Raw genomic sequence first — 18,100 nt, 5'->3', positions numbered from 1 at the left:
CTACAGGTGCCTTTTACTACAACGGTACACTGAGATTTGACAGGTATTTATATACCACCAGTTCACAACCACAACCATCCTTACAGTAAACCACACTTTACTGTAAGGATAGTCCCAGGATAGGTCACAGGATAGTCCCCTATGAGCAGCACCTGGCAACACTGGGAAGGAAAAATGCCCTTTTAACAGGACGAGACCTGCAGCAGAACCAGGCTCAAGGAGAGGCAGTGACTGGTTTGGAGGGTGAGAGGAAACCAAAGAGAGAAAAACAAAAGGAGAAATTAGAGACGATGAACAACAAACAGGACATTATACAAACTCTGGGCAGTGAGAAAAGGCAGTGGCATATAAAAAGGAAGAAATGAACAGTGCATAATGGGCCTGAGCCTATAGCAGCATAACTAAAGCATGGTTCAGGGTCACCTGATCCAGGTTTAACTATAAGTTTATTAGAGTTTGAATTCTAATCTTAAAAGTTGAGAGAGTGTCTGTGTCCTGAATCTAAACTGGGAGCCTGTTGCCTAGTAGAAGGGCCTGATAGCTAAATGCTGTATCTCTCATGGTACAGCAGCACACCCCCTCCCCTTTCGACAGGTTATGTGTGAGACTTCAGCACAGCAGCAGCAAGAACCGAGGGCCCTCGCGCTCACTTTTCGCATATATATTTGTGTGAAAGAATTTCTGTTAGAGTGAATTGTTGAATGTTTGTCATTTTTTTATGCTTACCATCCATTTCTACATTGTTTAACTGTGGGATGAAAGGAATTCCACAGACCCCTCCCCAGATTCTCGGGGTTCTGGATGAGGGGCTGTAATGTTTATTGCAGATACATCCTATCTGGAAGATCTACTTCCTTTGATGTAAGCTTCCTGTGTTTACGACCCTTTGGTCAGCAGGAGGTCTCTCACACACACACACACACACACATTCCTACTTACATATAGAAATTCACACATATACATACAAAGCCTTGTCTTAGAACTATGTGGGCGTTACTTCTTGTGTGAACTGTCTCTCAATAAAAGGCAGCAGGAGGAGGTTATCGTTGGGGTCATTTTCGTGTGAGACACAGACGATACCTCCCTTGCAAGTGAAAACGATCGACCGCTGTTGCCTTGTTTTTCTTTCACGGGAATAAGTCTCTAGAATTAGCGGGGTCTGAGTTTAGACCCAACAATTTCGAAAACACATCGGTGCAAATTCTATATCATAATGTCTTCAGTTTTTGTGTTTGTTGTAGGGCTGTCAATGTTAACGCGTTAACGCCGTCATCACGAGCGATTACATTTTTTAATCAATCAACCCATCTGGAGCGCAGAGAAAGAGTGAAAATTGAGTGAGTAAGAAGCGTTTGTTCGGACACGCAAGAACAGGTTGACACCTTAGGAGTGAGCTCACGCCATTCATTTTCATGGGCCAAAATATTGCAGAAAAAGCTTAATATAAAAAAAAAAAGTCACGAAGACCAAAAGATATAGCTGGCAAGAGCAGAAATGGCAGAATATTTAAAAATTTGAATGGTGAAAATAGCACAAAAACATCGGACTTTTGCCTGTGTGTCTTCGGCCAGCCACTTGGTGTAAGGCAAGTGGCCTCAAAGGAGAGCGCTGCCCTCACGGACTAAGAGCCACGGCCACTCATTGGGGGGCGAGGAGACGTGAAGTCGCGTCTCCCCTGTTTGTGCTTTGGCTTTGTCCTCCGGCCGGTCTAGATCGCTCTTATTCCGTTTTATCACAATCACTTTTAGCGTCATGTGTTTGGGTTTCAGCACTTCAAAAGTTTTGGTAGTGAAATATTCCGTTTATTTGCTGTCTTTGCTTTTCTGCTTCCTGACTGGACTGAAGCTACCACGTGTCCACGAATAACATTTCAGTTAAAAATAAATGGATAACATTTATTTTTCACTTTGCTTTTTGTTATTATTTGATCATCATTTGATTTATTAATATATATTGTTACGGCCTGTGGAGCAATTTTCCTGCATTATGTACGTATACTGTCACAAAGAACATAACTCAGAATAAACTGTATCATCACAGTTTTGAGATGATACATACCAGACATATAATCTACAATTACGCAGACATCCAACTTTTAAAACAAAGACTAAAACGAAAACTATAATTCAGATACATCCTGATGACATAGAAAATGAGGCTCATGCATAATTTAAATAAGGAAGATCTTTAATAAGTCATTTGTCTGCTTCCTGGTGGCTGCTAGTTTATATCTATTCAATTTTCCAGCACAATCAAACTCAGTATTGACATCATTACTTTATTTCAGTCATGCTCTTGCCTGCCTTCTCCGAGCAAGTCAGCCACCACTCTGCATGCTTTAAATCTGTTGCTCTTCTGCTTCTGCCATTCTGTGTTTCAGATCCTCAACCGTGCAGCCCGCCTCCTCTCCTTTCTCCTCCTCACCGTGGTCACTCAGAACCCTGTCCCAGTCTCCATCTTCATCTTCATCACTATCAGCCTGTTGACTCTGGGGTGGGGGTTGTGCAAACTCCAGTCACTGCTGAGATTCCTTCTGCTATGATGGGTTGTGTTCAAAGAAGAACTGGTGTTGAGAAGCTTAGCCAAGTGCTTCACATAACGGGATATGTGCACCTTGGATGTGGGGTGCAGAAAGCTGTTGGGATCTGTAGCAGAACGATGGACCATGTTTGCATAATTTTGATCCGCAAGCTTCAGAATGTCCTTCTTCCCATGGTGCTTTTGCAGCAAGTCATCTATTGCCTGTTGCCTCGTGGTCCAGCACAAAAACCCGTCCACCTGTCTTTATAGGTCCAGTGCGAGCACTCCTTGGTGAGGACCGCATCGGCAGAGGTAGAGCTTCAAAGATTTCTGGGAAACAACAGTAATAGTTCACTGGTTACTCATATATCATGCAATGAAACTAATAATAATAATGAATACATTAATAATAGTAGTATTTATAGAGAATTGTTTGACAATACCATTATGTTAACTTACCCATGACTGTTGTAAGTTGCTGGGTGTCTTCTGATGGTATCTCCTACTTTAAAAGTGCACCAATAGAGAAAGGGTGGGTGACAGGTGGTGCAGGGGATGCCACGCCTAGCGGTGCCAAACTGGAGGAGGGTCCTGCTGCTGGAACCTGAAGTTGTGCAGACACAGGTTTTGGAACAGAGGACGGGGGCTGAAGGGCAGCCGGTTCATCTTTCTTCAGGGTTTTGTGTTTGTCCCAGTTCAGAGGGACTGGACGGCAGCCTGGCTCAATGTATTCAAGTCCAAATCGCTCTCCAGTGTCTCTGTCAGAGAGGTGAAGTGCCGGGTACTTCTCCTGACAGGTCACTCTGAAGGGTCTGAAGAGTCCCACCATACCTAATCATTACACCCTCTGAGAGTTCAGGGTCACTGAGGCAGCCACGCAGAATGTGCACTCTCTGTATGCGCCACGCCTTCAGCATGGATGGCTTGAAGAGTGGGACGTTGTTGGGGTCTGTGGCCAGGTGAAAATGGTTCAGGACTTTTTCCACTCTGCTCAGCAGCTCTGTGGGCTGTGGTATTTTGATCATGCAGTGCTCTCGTATGTGTTGCTTAGTGGAATTAGCAGGATGGATAACACAGAAGCATCCTGGAGCCTCTTCAGGTCCGCCTGATCAACCACTGAGAAGGCAGCAGAGAGAAGCTGGCAGAAAGTGCTGAACAGAGGATGATGCTCAGAGGTGCACTCCCGTGAAAATCGCCTCAGGCAGTGGAACAGGTCCAGTTTCACAATAATGTTGTTATTGTAGTGGGTTCGAGAGGCACAGGTGTTTGCCACTGGTCCAGATGTGGCCGTAGCAACAATAGCAGGAGTAGTTTTCCAGGCATCCCACGATAGATTTTCACCAGGGATGCAGTCTGGGATCTCAAATGGAGCACAGCACTGTATCTCTTGGCCATTCCCTGGTACATGGGCTCCAAGGACCTTTCCGTCTCAGACTGAACCATGACCCATGAAACAATCAGCCAGTTTTCATTCATTATGGAATAACTGGACATGACCCCAGATGCCAGTGTGACTTTTCGTGCCACGTTCGTGGTGTGGTCAGACCTGAAGATGTGCCCAAAAGTGCCTTGGAGGAGTTTGGATGTGGCTGGATGTTGACGTCGGAATTCGTCGAGCAGGTAGTCAGTCAGGTAATGGCTGGACACAGAGACGCCACACCAGGCATGTGGGTCTTCATAAGACCCGAACTCCTGTGGTTTATTTTCCTTCCTCAGGAACTGCCCAATGGTCCTCTCTCCATGTGCTCCTGCCTCAAAAATCCCAGACTGATTCTATGGCATGGAGGTATGCCAGGTGAGCTCGTTCGTACTTGAGGTGCATGAGTTCATTTATATGGTTTGCCATGTCTGCTGGAGATTTACCAGTCCACCTGAGCTCATTCATAGGCATATGGCCTTTTTGCACATCAGAAAAGCAGGGAGAAGGTTGGTAAACCTTTCGGGCAGTTTCTCCAGCCATCGTGGATTGTCAGCAAACCAGTTCCTGCTACAAGCCCTGCAGCAGAGTCAAGAGGAGAGGATGTAATACTGACCACTGGTGCCAACAATTACTCATGGCCTGCCCACACCAGCAGAAACCACTTGTGGACGAAAGCAACCATGGAGACATGGCAAGATATAATTGTTTCTTAACCTGATCATGATAGCACTCTCAGGTTTCCAAATAAAGAAGGAGTGGAGCTGGAAGAAATTTGGCGATGGTAGGTCAGCTACTGTATCTATGAGCTCAGGTTGTGGAGGGAGACCCCAGAGTGAAATCGCGTTCCCTGGGTGATGCACTGGTCGAGACCAAGGCCACAGTCCAAGATCCTGAAGCTCAATCTTCATCCACAACTTCTGATGTGGAGAACAATTCCAGCTGCTGAGGTCATGCTCATAACCAGGCACTGGAACTGGAATGGCTGGTTGAGCTGAAGGAGCTAGGATTTAAACATAAATATTTGACAAAACAGTGTTACTCTTACATTGTTACTGTTGGAATACACAGAAAAAAACATAAAGGACATGCTGTATACATGCTGTATATGCTCACCATCTTCACTGCTGTCTTCAAAAGTAAGCACTTTGCGCACAGATGTGCAAGCAGCATCTGAACTGGGTCCTGAAAAAAATGAACGCAGTCATTCTGTAATTCATGTGTGCTAATTCTGAGCAAGATGAAAAGAAGACAAAATGTAAAGTGATCGTAATTAATATGCTATCATTAACGATCTATGCATTAAGCAGATGTCTAACTGAACATCAACTGTAAATGAAAATTAGAGAGGGACTAGGACTTGACTCGGGCCTTTGTGTTTGACTGACCTATGGTCTCCTTTAGTAGAAATGCCAGCTCCTGTGGGAAGGGCACAGGTAACTTCATCTTCACACCTGAGGCTGCACCTACAGGTATAGTTATAGAAAAGAGTAACAGAAATTTTTTTTTACTCTAGACACAATAAACAGAACATTTAATTATATGAAAAACATTATAGCTGTTTTTTACCATTGGCTGCAGATGCCTGAGGTTCAGCAGTTGTACTGGACGGTGGTATGGACAGCGCCGCAGATGGATCTACAACAGAAAAACTTGTCAGCCACTTCATAATTTACAATGTATGTGAGTGTTGCTGTTAGTAGGAGCTCACACATCCATACTCTTACTTCTCCTGTTTCTCATTGCAAAACAAATGTCAAATATTTATATGCAAGAGAGACGCCAAACCAAATCATTTTTAACCTCTTCTCATCGAAGCAGGAGGAGCGGTATACAGTGAACAACATGCATTCAGGTGTTAGTAACTACTGCTACTTAATTTGTTTTTAATACATTCATAGAGAACAAAAACACATACTCACCCTTTGTGTTTGGTATCAATTCATGATGGTAGGTATCAATTCATAGTCCTTATGACAGTTAGCATAATGCCAGCATACAACTATACTATTAGAGAAACATCGCCAGAGCGTGGCCAGAACACACAAAAACAAGAACAAGACAATACATAAAAGTTAAAGTTCAGGCTCAGCTTTGGAGAGCAATTTGTCATGTAAAACAATTGTACTCCAGTTCTGAAACCTTTCATTTGAAAACCTGTTTGCTCCTGAAGATCCTCTGAGTGTGGACCCTTCTGCTGCTGCTGGCACAGTGACTAGTTATGCAGAGACAGAGGATAGGGTCATATGAGATAGAAAACAGACTTAGCCATTATCACTTCTGACATTTAGTCCATGTAATAACGGAGTACTTACAGCTCTGCATGTGTAGTTTTGCAGGTGAGATGCTCAGCATTGCGTCCTCCAGGTCTTTATCCTCATCCATCCCTGTGATGCAGTCAACAATTAGATAAATATACACTGAACTTATATTTCACACCAAAAATGTTATTAAAATATTATTAAAACAACTTACCAAGGGGTTGTTTAGTTGGGGCGTTTGTGGAAGCAGACGCAGACTGCTGCTTCTTCCGCAGGTACTGCTGCAGCTTATGCAACCATGTTCCTCGACTGCAGCTCGGGGTCATTTTTAATCTGTCTAGCTCCTTTCGACGGGTCCTGGGGAAGGTATCCAAGTGGCCCCTTGCTGAACACCACAGAGATTTTCCCTGGGTAGGACACACATTTCGTGTGCATCTTGACATGCAGGGAAAAAATAAAAAATTATATTAAACAAAATTCATTCCAAACACAAGTAATCGCAACACGCCTATTACCTGTAATATACACCTGAAAATGTATTCTGTTGGTTTACTCTTATTTCAAACTACGTTTGGAGATGTGTTGCGAGCGGTGCGTTGCTTGTTTTGTCTCCCGAAATTTAAAAGTGGAATTCTTATTTTTTAAAGTGCCGCGTCTCAAACTCGCAACAGCGCCGAAAGACCATAGTGGCCAAAAATATATTACATCCGTAGTGGTTTAGCACTACCATAGAGAATGAATGCACAAGAGGCTGCAGCCAGACTCTCCAGATTCTCAATGAATGGGAAACGGTTTAGGCCGTTGAGCTAAACAATCCCAGGCTCGTTGAAAGGCTGCAGTGCCTCCTTGTGGCGGGACTCTTACACTACACTGTAAGATGTCGAGCAGCGTCAGCTGTATGCTAGAAAGTGATACATGAAATTTTCTGGGGTCACAACGAAGAGCTTACTGCCTTTCTTGCTCAGTCTACAAAATGTGGTACTTAATGGATTGAAAAGAAAATGAGACACTTTAGTTCACAACAGTGGTGATGATTCAAGGTTTTAATTTTGAGCCGTCACAAAAACAAGAAAGTATGTTATATAACCTATTGTTAAGCCAAAGCTAATATAGTTTCTTCTGTATATATATATAAATGAAATTTGGCACAAGCAAGGTGTAATTAATATAATGGCCGTTAAGTGTATTTATTACATGGTGGAAATCATTCGAGGCAAATTGTCTTAGACAAGTCATTTAACCTTTGTCCTGCACTTTTATTAACTAGCAAAATTCCAAACATCAACTGTTCACTCAGCATCAGGAAGTTTTTATCTAGACTCTAAGTGTCCAATGAAGCCAGAGTCCAAATTTATACACAACTAAACCAGGATGAGAAACTTCAGCTCTGTTAACAGTTTCTATGTAGGTAATTCATGCTGCCTGAGTCGAACATAGAAGCCTTCTTGCCTCAAATTAAAGCTACCATTTGCTCCAGGTTATACATAAACATGTAGAATTTCACATTTGAGCTCATGTTTTCTGTCTTAATGGTTTCAGATAAGTTAAACTCTGTAGTTAAAAGCAAAAGGTAACCTCTGTATGTCCAGTGTGTTTTCTTCTGTAATAAAGTGTAATAAATGAGAACCCTAAAGGATTTTAGTCACTTCTTCCCTGCACTTACCCTCAGAGCTTCTGTAAGATGCTTGCAGCCAGTTCAAAAACTCCCAGAAATATGGACTTTAAGAATCAGTCACTTTTAGAACATATAAACATATCATGTATCAACTTTGGTGCTATTTTACAAGCTGAATTGTGCAAAACAAAAACAAACAAACAAACAAAAAACCTGCTCCTTTTATAGCAGTCCTTTCAGTCTCAAATACTGATGACAGATTATGTTTCATTATCACAATGAATACATTTATCAATGAATTCCTCATTAAAAAACACAATAAATAATCACTGGTCAAATACACAGTGTGTGTGTGTGTGTGTGCAGTGTGCTTAGCTGATTTTATAAATGCAAAATGTTCTTAAGTAGATAGCATACATACATAGATGTTTACATGGATAAAATACATTCATTAATTGCATCTATTAGCTAGATTTAAATGTAGCGAAATAGATTTGTTACGCGATTTATTAAATCTGATTGCATAAGACTTTCATTACAGGAAGTGATAAAAGAAGTAGAAAGATTCCAGTGATTTAGGGGATTCCTCTGAGGCCTTTGTCATTTGTAGTTAGACGCGTTCAGATTTTATCCTGCAGAAAAGGATCATTGAGAAAGCCATGGCACATAACTAAGGGGTTAAAATTTCAAAAATAAGGTAAGAAAAGGTGCCAAAAGGAGAAAAAATCCCATCCATTCACCATATAGTTCATCTTAATGTAACAGTGGTGTCATACCTCCAGAGCTGCAATCCTGAGCGCCACTCTCACAATAGCAGCGGTGTTATCGTCAAACAGCTTCCAGATCTTTGGGAAGCAACCAGTGATTGTCTAAAGAAAATGTGTAGTGGGTGTAGATTAAAGAGACATCATAATTATAAAAATATTTTGAATAAAGAATAAAATGTTCTTTTTATTTTTTCTACTACTTTGAACTGTCCTTACCGAGCTAGTACATATACATTTTCACCACAGTGCTCAAACAGCCCCGTCGTGGAAATGTATTGTTGTGGTTTTTAGAGTATGAAAGCGCCACGAAGTCTGATGAGTTGTAGAATCCGCAACATTTAAACTAGTGTAGACAGAAAAAGTGTTGGTGAAAACAGATGTCACTGACTTTATTGTTTAGCAGATTTGTGTACCGTGCTCATCTTTTTGAGCTTATTAACAAGTAAAGTTCAGTTAGAAAAAGACTGAACAACAACTGCCTGAATTGAACAATTAACCAAAGTGACAAACATTGCTCTAAATAATACTCCCCTAATCCAAGTAGTCACTCAAACCTGGGCATGGACATGGACTTTTATTCTGAATAAAACAGGTTTTTGTATTTGTCTCCTGGGGGACGTCAACATAACACATGCAAGTACCCAGTAAACATCAGACAACTGTTCATAAAAATCTCAGCATAACACACTGTATATTTGACATACATGGATTTTAATTTTGTGTATGTAAAGACATCCAAATGACATCATGTTAAAGAAAAAAAAACATGTATGTGAGCTCTGATAATGAGTGATGTCATTCAAGATATTTAAGCTGCCTGTTGATTGAAGAAAAAAACTGAAAAATTGAATTTCAGCACAAACAAACTAAAATCTTGTGGATGAATGCCTTTTACATGTTGGTAAAACATTTAGGATGAGATGAAGATACAATCTAACACTCATGCACCCTGAAAGTTATGAAGGATTTCTATGGGACAAACTTACTTAAACCAGCCACTGTGACCGATACTGCAGAGCAGACTGAACAATCCTGATGGGGACTATGAGGGTTTGTAGTTAAATTCCTGCTCTTGCACGATCAGTGAGTGTCTGTTTAAAGATAAACCTCATTAACAAAATTTTAGATTTCTGCTCCCCATGACATCACCAACATTTCTGCAGGACAGAACCCCCTGATTTAATCTACCATAATGCTCTGTGTTGTGTTGTCATGGCAATATGAAGTCAAAAAAATACAAATACAAAAATGCAAAAGAAAACATTTAAAGGAGGACAACAAGACAGGCAGCTGGAAGAGCTTTTGAAGCAGGAAAACTTTTCTGGATTTCTCTTAACTTAACTCTTAACACAAGTCAAGGAGGAAACAAGGAGGCAGCTTGTTGGATTATATCTGAGGACAGGACGCATGAAGGAGAAGCACGAGGAGAGAAATAACAGCAGAAAGATGGTGTCGAGCTAATCGTGGATCAAGTCGAAGAAGCAAGCGCCTAAACTGTGAGTAGAAATCACACACCAAGAGTTAAAATTACTGTGCTGATTAAGGAAACATTAAATTTGGTTAGTTTGGGGTCTGGAGCTTCAGGTTTGTGGGTTCAGTTGGTCTCAAAATTGAGGAAAAACAAAAAAATGTTTCTTTCAAAAGGTTGTTGGAGGATTCTTACTGTAAGAAATGAAAATTAATCCATGTGTTAAACTGATAAAAAGAAAAAAACCCAGAAGGTTTGAATATCTGGGTGTGTATCTGCTTTTATTTATTTATTTATTTAAAGTTGAATTTGGTTTAATCATATAGGAAAAAGAAAATTAGAAGATTAGGACAATAATGTGGAAAAATTTACTGTTTCCTTAATCAAAACAATAATTTTGATCTGAACTGAAAATGTTGAAATGGGTTATTTTCTTTTTTCTCCACTGATCACTGTGTTAAATCTTTAGTTACTTGTCGATCTCCGTTAATACTAATGGAACTTTTAAAAAATGCAGGGTTTTTTTGTAATTTTGTAGAAAAGGCTCTGGGCCTGTGAAAATAAATAATAGGTATCCAGACCCCAAAGGTCACTGCAGATCAAAGTACCTAAGCCGTGGTTAACTTACAGATCTGCAGGCCCAGCTGTTGTTATGCAAATGTGCAAATTTATTTTAATGACACTAATAAGTAAAAATGGGATGTTTAAAAAGTTAATATGGCAAATTTAATTTTAAATTAGTTGGAAAGATGATGTTGGTTAACTCTGATGTCTTTGGGAAAAGGTTTGGTCACTAAAAGGTTGAGATTTAATGTGATGTGATTTGAATATGATATGATTTAAATGTGTTTAATTATACATGGGCCCATTTTTAGTATCAATCACTCCTTTATGGACAGATCACATGGTTATAAACCAGGTGCAGATTTGATAAAATGCGTTTATAAAGCAAAAATGGGATGATCCATTACAAACCTCACAAATTTACTGTTTTTAATCTGCACAATGATTTTGGTTTGTGCTGATGTCTTTGGAAAAAGGTTTGGCCAATAATAAGTTGAGATTTAATATGATAAACTGAGAGTAGGTTATATAATGTACACAGTAGGTATAATTGCTGTAAATGGGGATCAGTATACCTGTAAATATTTTATCAAACATCAATCATAATTTGTGATCAGTGTGGGTTTTAAACATTGATATTTCTTTGTATTTCTGACTAATTTAAAAAATATGAAAAAAGACTTTTAGTATTTTAGAAAAATAAGAAGTTTTGTAATTGACTTCAAACTTTTGAGCTGTAGTGTAGCTGTAGTGGAAGTATGAGGACAGGGAGACATTGTTAAAAAGTCATGAGCTGTCTTGCTGCAGAGAAAGTGGAGTCTGTCATCCTTGAAATGCTCCCTAGATAGGCAGCTGGCAGGATCGAATGATGCTCTGCTTCTGTGGTCAAGTACAGACATAGGCCTTAAGCAACCATGAGCCACTGATAAGCGTGACAGATTAGGAAGCATGCATAAAGTGGACTAGTTAGACACCTATGAGCCACTAATAGGACAAAATGAGCACGTAGCCATAAAGTGGACTTGTTAGGGAGAGTTTCCCATCAGACCTTAAACACTGCAACTCAGTTAGATTGCAATGATAGTGTATAGTTATGTATTATAGAAGATAATATACAAATATGAGGACAGGGAGACACTGTTAAAAAGTCATGAGCTGTCTTGCTGCAGAGAAAGTGGAGTCTGTCATCCTTGAAATGCTCCCTAGATAGGCAGCTTGCAGGATCGAATGATGCTCTGCCTCTGTGGTCAAGTACAGACATAGGCCTTAAGCAACCATGAGCCACTGATAAGCGTGACACATTAGGAAGCATGCATAAAGTGGACTAGTTAGACACCTATGAGCCACTAATAGGACAAAATGAGCACGCAGCAATAAAGTGGACTTGTTAGGGAGAGTTTCCCATCAGACCTTAAACACTGCAACTCAGTTAGATTGCAAGGATAGTGTATAGTTATGTATTATATAAGATAATATACAAATATGAGGATAGGGAGACACTGTTAAAAAGTCATGAGCTGTGTTGCCTAAGAGAAAGTGGAGTCTGTCATCCTTGAAATGCTCCCTAGATAGGCAGCTTGCAGGATCGAATGATGCTCTGCCTCTGTGGTCAAGTACAGACATAGGCCTTAAGCAACCATGAGCCACTGATAAGCGTGACACATTAGGAAGCATGCATAAAGTGGACTAGTTAGGGAGAGCAATCAGACCTTAAACAAAAAGTTTTCTTGACTGACAAGTTGGGATTTAACATGAGAAAACTGACAACTGGTAACAATATGCACCACTGAAACACAGCAGGTATAATTGCTGAATGGGCCTCTGTAGATGTCATGGTCCCAGAGCCCTCTCTTCTCTGCCTGCTTTTTTCTCTCTCTCCTTTGTCCGTGTTGTTGTCCGTGTGCTTATCTTTTTCAGTGGATGCCCCTCCGCCCTCCACCCCTTCGGTCACTTGTCAACAATCAGCTGATTGCTCCCCTGCTCCCCATGAAGTGTCTATGCTGTCTTCTCAACAACCAGATCATTGTATCACCAAGGTAACGTAACAGGCCACAGTCATGTCATATTTTCCATTAGTTCTTTTCTTTGCTTACTCTTTGTTTCTGTGCAGACCTTTCAGCGTTTTCGGGTCCCTGCAATCTTCTGTGACAGAGTCTGAGTGTGCCTTCAGACAACCTGCAGGACCTCTACCCCGTCTCCTGGAGCCCACAGTGTTTATCCTGTATTCATAACTATCTGCAAATAAACCTGCTAAACTTTACCACAGTGTCTCATGATCATTCCGTTGTTTTCATAACAGTACACCTATGTAGACATTCCACTAAATCTCATTCGTGATTTATGATAAATGTTACCATTAATCGTTTATATTTCTTTATACTTCTGATTAATTTAGTAAAACATAAAAAATAATTTCACTGTTGTCAGAAAATAAGACCTTTCTAATTCTCTATAAACTTTTGAGCTGTAGTCTAGATTGCAATAATAGTGTACCGTTATTGTTTACAGACAAATAGTGAGAGGTTATGACACGTCACGTAGAACCATAGTACACCATTAACAGGCTGAGTAAATGATATAGAAGTATCAGGACAGGGAGTGAATAACAGTTATGAGTTGTGTGGCAGCAGAGAAAGTTGTTCACTTTGATTCTTTGAGCTTCCAAAAGTCTAATGGGAGGCTGAGCCTTCAGCTGTCCTGTCCCTCTCCTGTGTAACCAGACATGCTCTCTTCTTTTTAACATTAAATTTATAACTTTGCTTTTGATCAATCTTATGGCTACAGCTGGATCAGCTGACCCTGACCCATCCTTTAGTTATGCTGTTATAGGACACAACTGCTAATTAACTTCCCATCATGCACTGCGCACTTCAGCTCCACTTCTGTCTTTTACTCTCAGTGTGTTAATTTATCACTACTGCATGTCAGTAACGTTGGTCCTCTTCCTCCCATCATGTGGTTTTTCCTGTCCTCGTATGCTCTTGATTTTTTTTATTTTTATTTTGCCTTTTCTTTCATCCCCAACCATTTGAACCGTCCTTGAGCCTCATTCTGCCGGTTTCTTAAAAAGGGAGTTTTTCTGTCCCACCATCCCCATTTGATTGTTGGGGTTTTGTCTCTATTATTTTAAGGTCTTTTATTTATCATATATAACAGTTATTATTGTGAATTGGTGCTTTATAAATCAAATGGACTCAAACTGAACTTGTAACTCTTATTCAAACCTAAAGTCGTCTCACCCAATTTGGACATCCAGCGTAATAAAATACTACAATATCAACCAAAAATTAGAAGCATAGCCAGCAGCTGTTATATTTAGTTTCTAATTTAATACTTCTAGGCTGAACTATTGTAATACCTTATTATCAGGTTGTTCTAAAAACTCCCTGAAAAGCCTTCAGTTGATCCAAAATGCTGCTGTGAGAGTACTGACTGGGGGGACTAGAGAGAGACAGCATATTCCTCCTTTATTGGCTTCTCTTCATCAGCTCTCAAAATCATTCTCCTTACAATAATCAGGCCCCGTCTTATCTCAAAGACCTTATAATATTATATCACCTGTTAGGATTCAGAGATTCTTTTATTGCTATCATATAATCTGCCTTATGATAAATGCATTAATAACATGTCTTACAGTATTATTTTATCAGTAATATTTCTTATAGGGTTCATATTGCATTGAATATGTTTGTCATCACATTGACCTTTCTATTCACAGGTTGAGTTCAGTTTATACACATTGCATATCTGTGCTGATTTGGAGTTGATGTTTCATCCAAGAGGGTTTTAAGCTTCACTGGTGAGAGTGTCCAGGTGATACATGTTGAGGGAAGATGAGAACATAGCAGGTTAATTGCATGCATGCTTACAATACACATATTAATCTAGTAGCAGGCCTGAGCGAAGGCCCCAGTGTCTTCTGCTTTTCTTTGAGACCTGCTGCAATTCTGTCTACTTAGTGATTGATGACGAGGGTCAATTATTAGCCCTTAGAGACCCTGAAGCTTGAAGTTTATTACCTTAAAAGGCAAGTGTTATAGAAAAGAGAAGTTACATGTCTGTTTATTGTTATTAGAGATGTACAAGATGTACCCTTGTCTGTAAACAATGACTGTACACAATGTATTTTTGACCTGTGTTGACGTGTACGTGGGGGCGTAATCCTCTATGCCAGCGGTCCCCAACCTTTTTTGCGCCACGGACCGGTTTATGCCCGACAATATTTTCACGGACCGGCAATGAGGTGTCGCGGATGAATACAACAAAATAAAACTAGTGCCGGTACCAAAAAAAAGAAGATTTATTCATAACACACGTGAAAAGACCCAGGAAAACCGAGTTAACGATAAAAACGATAACAAAATAACTTTGAAAACCGATAAAAACCCTGAAAACCATACATTTCACACCTGAGCCTCAACTCTCGCGGCCCGGTACCAAACGACTCACGGACCGGTACCGGTCCGAGGCCCGGGGGTTGGGGACCGCTGCTCTATGCTATAAAATCAGCATTCAGTGTATTTTTGTCAGAGGAAGACATATGCTGATGTTTCCTCTCCGGTGTTAATAAACTCATCGTTTGATTGCACTTGTCTGGGGCCTCCGTCGTTTGTTGTCTGGTCTGCAGTTGATCGATCTTGCTTCACACCCCAAAAGAACACTTCACTTGCTTACTTGTTGTTTCTAGGGTATTTAAAAGTAGGATGGGAGGCTTAATCTCCGCCTCTGTTCCAGGGTGTCATTTATCCTGGGGGAAGGCCAACCTTCCCCCTGTTACTAATGGAGCCTCACATGCCCCATTCACTCCAGGGTGGACACAGTCTTGGACACTTCGAAGACAATTTTTCACAAGTCCACTGGAATACCCCACTAAGAACAAAAGTGAACTTCAATGCTTCTCTTTTTTCTAAACTGAGGACCTGATGGCTTTGACCTTCTCTTCCATCAGTAATTTTGCACTCGAGGATCAACACCCAACCCCCAGCATAATCTAATAGACGAATAGACCTACACCTTGTATAGTTTTTTTTTTTTTTTTTCCCCTGGGATTTCATACAACCCTGGAAAAATAATTAATACATAATGGGCTTGGATTGACAATATTATGAATAAAATGTGCACTATTTGGAAGCAGTGATCAGTCAAGCTAAAAGAAAATGCTCACTGACTGTCCGTGACTAATATTAGGTTCTGTTGGGTTTAGTGACATCACTTCATATGACTATGCATCTGTCTGCTGCATCGTTATGACAAAATCAGACCATGGATTCTTGTTTTTGATACACGGTGTACGATATTATATGATTATTTATATTATTTTATAGCCCGGACATAATGATCCCTAACTCTATTCATTTAACCTGTCCAAAACACAAAAAAAGGAATAAATAAATTGGGAATTACTAAATACTGAAGTTTGATTCAAAGAAATGTTAGAATAAAACATTTGAGCTGGGCTGCAGCTTTGCTTATTAGTTTATATAATCTGGAAGTGCATCTAGTCAAATATAATTACAATAAGTGCAATAATTCCTTCTCTATGATCTAGTAAGATTATTGTATTCAACAACAGTACTTGGGAAAATGAGCACATTTGAATAATTTTCCATCACTGCATATTTTCAGCGAGTTCACATTATTATCATGACTGTGCTCGGCTGTCATTGTGATGAAGGTGTGGTAAAAATCCAGTTTGTCATATTCTCCACGCTTTCTTTGAGATATAAAAAATGAAAGTGCATAGATAGATAGATACATACATACAGCAGGATAAAACACAGCACAGGCCACCACGGTATGATCAAATATACGCAGCGTTTCATCACACACCAAGAGACCTCTGCCTCTGCAGGAAGAAGAGGCAGCTCTGCCCCTTCTTGCAGAGAATATCGGTATTCAGGGAGCCTGTCATCCAATATGAGTGCGAGATATTTATAAGAGTGCACATGAATGTAATTAAAATTTTAATGAATGTACTGTACTGGCATTTATATAATACGTTTCTGGTCATACTGACTATTCAAACCATGAACTCATTTAGCACTTTCAGGCCAAGTTAGAATAACTAATTCACCAAATCCCAAAAAGTTGATATAATGACTGAATAAATGACCTGAATGAGTAATGAAATGCTTTTCCCACTTCATGTTTTGCCAGAACTACTGAATCAACTATCTGGGATTTGCTCAACTACATTAATAGATCATGCATCAAGTCAATTCACCTAGTATGCATATTTTGGACCGTGGGAGGAAGCTGGAGTTAGTAAAGATAAATTCAACGGGAATACATACAGGGAGTGCAGAATTATTAGGCAAGTTGTATTTTTAAGGAATAATTTTATTATTGAACAACAACCATGTTCTCACTGAACCCAAAAAACTCATTAATATCAAAGCTGAATGTTTTTGGAAGTAGTTTTTAGTTTGTTTTTAGTTTTAGCTATTTTAGGGGGATATCTGTGTGTGCAGGTGACTATTACTGTGCATAATTATTAGGCAACTTAACAAAAACAAATATATACCCATTTCAATTATTTATTTTACCAGTGAAACCAATATAACATCTCCACATTCACAAATATACATTTCTGACATTCAAAAACAAAACAAAAACAAATCAGCGACCAATATAGCCACCTTTCTTTGCAAGGACACTCAAAATCAAATCAAATCAAATCAAAGTTTATTTATATAGCACATTTCAAGACCGAAGTACACCAAAGTGCTTTCCATAAGATCATAGTACAGATAAAATCAAGTATAATAAAATTATAAATATGAAAATACAATAAAATAGTTACATAATCCAATGCAATCCGGATGCAGTTTGCCCTAATTGACCTTAAATGCAATGTCGAACATGTATGTTTTTAAACGTGATTTAAAAAAGCCTGCCATCCATGGATTCTGTCAGTGTTTTGATCTGTTCACCATCAACATTGCGTGCAGCAGCAACCACAGCCTCCCAGACACTGTTCAGAGAGGTGTACTGTTTCCCCTCCTTGTAAATCTCACATTTGATGATGGACCACAGATTCTCAATGGGGTTCAGATCAGGTGAACAAGGAGGCCATGTCATTAGTTTTTCTTCTTTTATACCCTTTCTTGCCAGCCACGCTGTGGAGTACTTGGACGCGTGTGATGGAGCATTGTCCTGCATGAAAATCATGTTTTTCTTGAAGGATGCAGACTTCTTCCTGTACCACTGCTTGAAGAAGGTGTCTTCCAGAAACTGGCAGTAGGACTGGGAGTTGAGCTTGACTCCATCCTCAACCCGAAAAAGGCCCCACAAGCTCACCTTTGATGATACCAGCCCAAACCAGTACTCCACCTCCACCTTGCTGGCGTCTGAGTCGGACTGGAGCTCTCTGCCCTTTACCAATCCAGCCACGGGCCCATCCATCTGGCCCATCAAGACTCACTCTCATTTCATCAGTCCATAAAACCTTAGAAAAATCAGTCTTGAGATAGTTCTTGGCCCAGTCTT

The 18,100-nt window shown here is 40.0% G+C and overlaps 2 long non-coding RNA genes across 2 annotated transcripts; one reads left to right on the top strand and one right to left on the bottom strand.

Moving 5' to 3' along the window:
- Positions 1-2,209: 2,209 nt before the first annotated feature.
- LOC120436437 lies at positions 2,210-6,804 on the bottom strand. The gene is made up of 9 exons (XR_005610421.1): positions 6,714-6,804; positions 6,413-6,633; positions 6,253-6,324; positions 5,860-6,152; positions 5,507-5,575; positions 5,326-5,403; positions 5,054-5,122; positions 2,980-4,940; positions 2,210-2,850 (listed from the first exon to the last, which is right to left on the bottom strand). It is a non-coding gene; the product is annotated as an uncharacterized LOC120436437 (long non-coding RNA).
- Positions 6,805-9,842: 3,038 nt separating this feature from the next.
- On the top strand, positions 9,843-12,857 carry LOC120436405. The gene is made up of 3 exons (XR_005610394.1): positions 9,843-10,076; positions 12,530-12,648; positions 12,723-12,857. It is a non-coding gene; the product is annotated as an uncharacterized LOC120436405 (long non-coding RNA).
- Positions 12,858-18,100: the final 5,243 nt, after the last annotated feature.

The sequence above is a fragment of the Oreochromis aureus genome, linkage group 23, assembly GCF_013358895.1.
Source record: "Oreochromis aureus strain Israel breed Guangdong linkage group 23, ZZ_aureus, whole genome shotgun sequence".
Lineage (NCBI taxonomy): Eukaryota > Metazoa > Chordata > Actinopteri > Cichliformes > Cichlidae > Oreochromis > Oreochromis aureus.
This window is presented reverse-complemented; position numbering and strand designations above follow the sequence as displayed.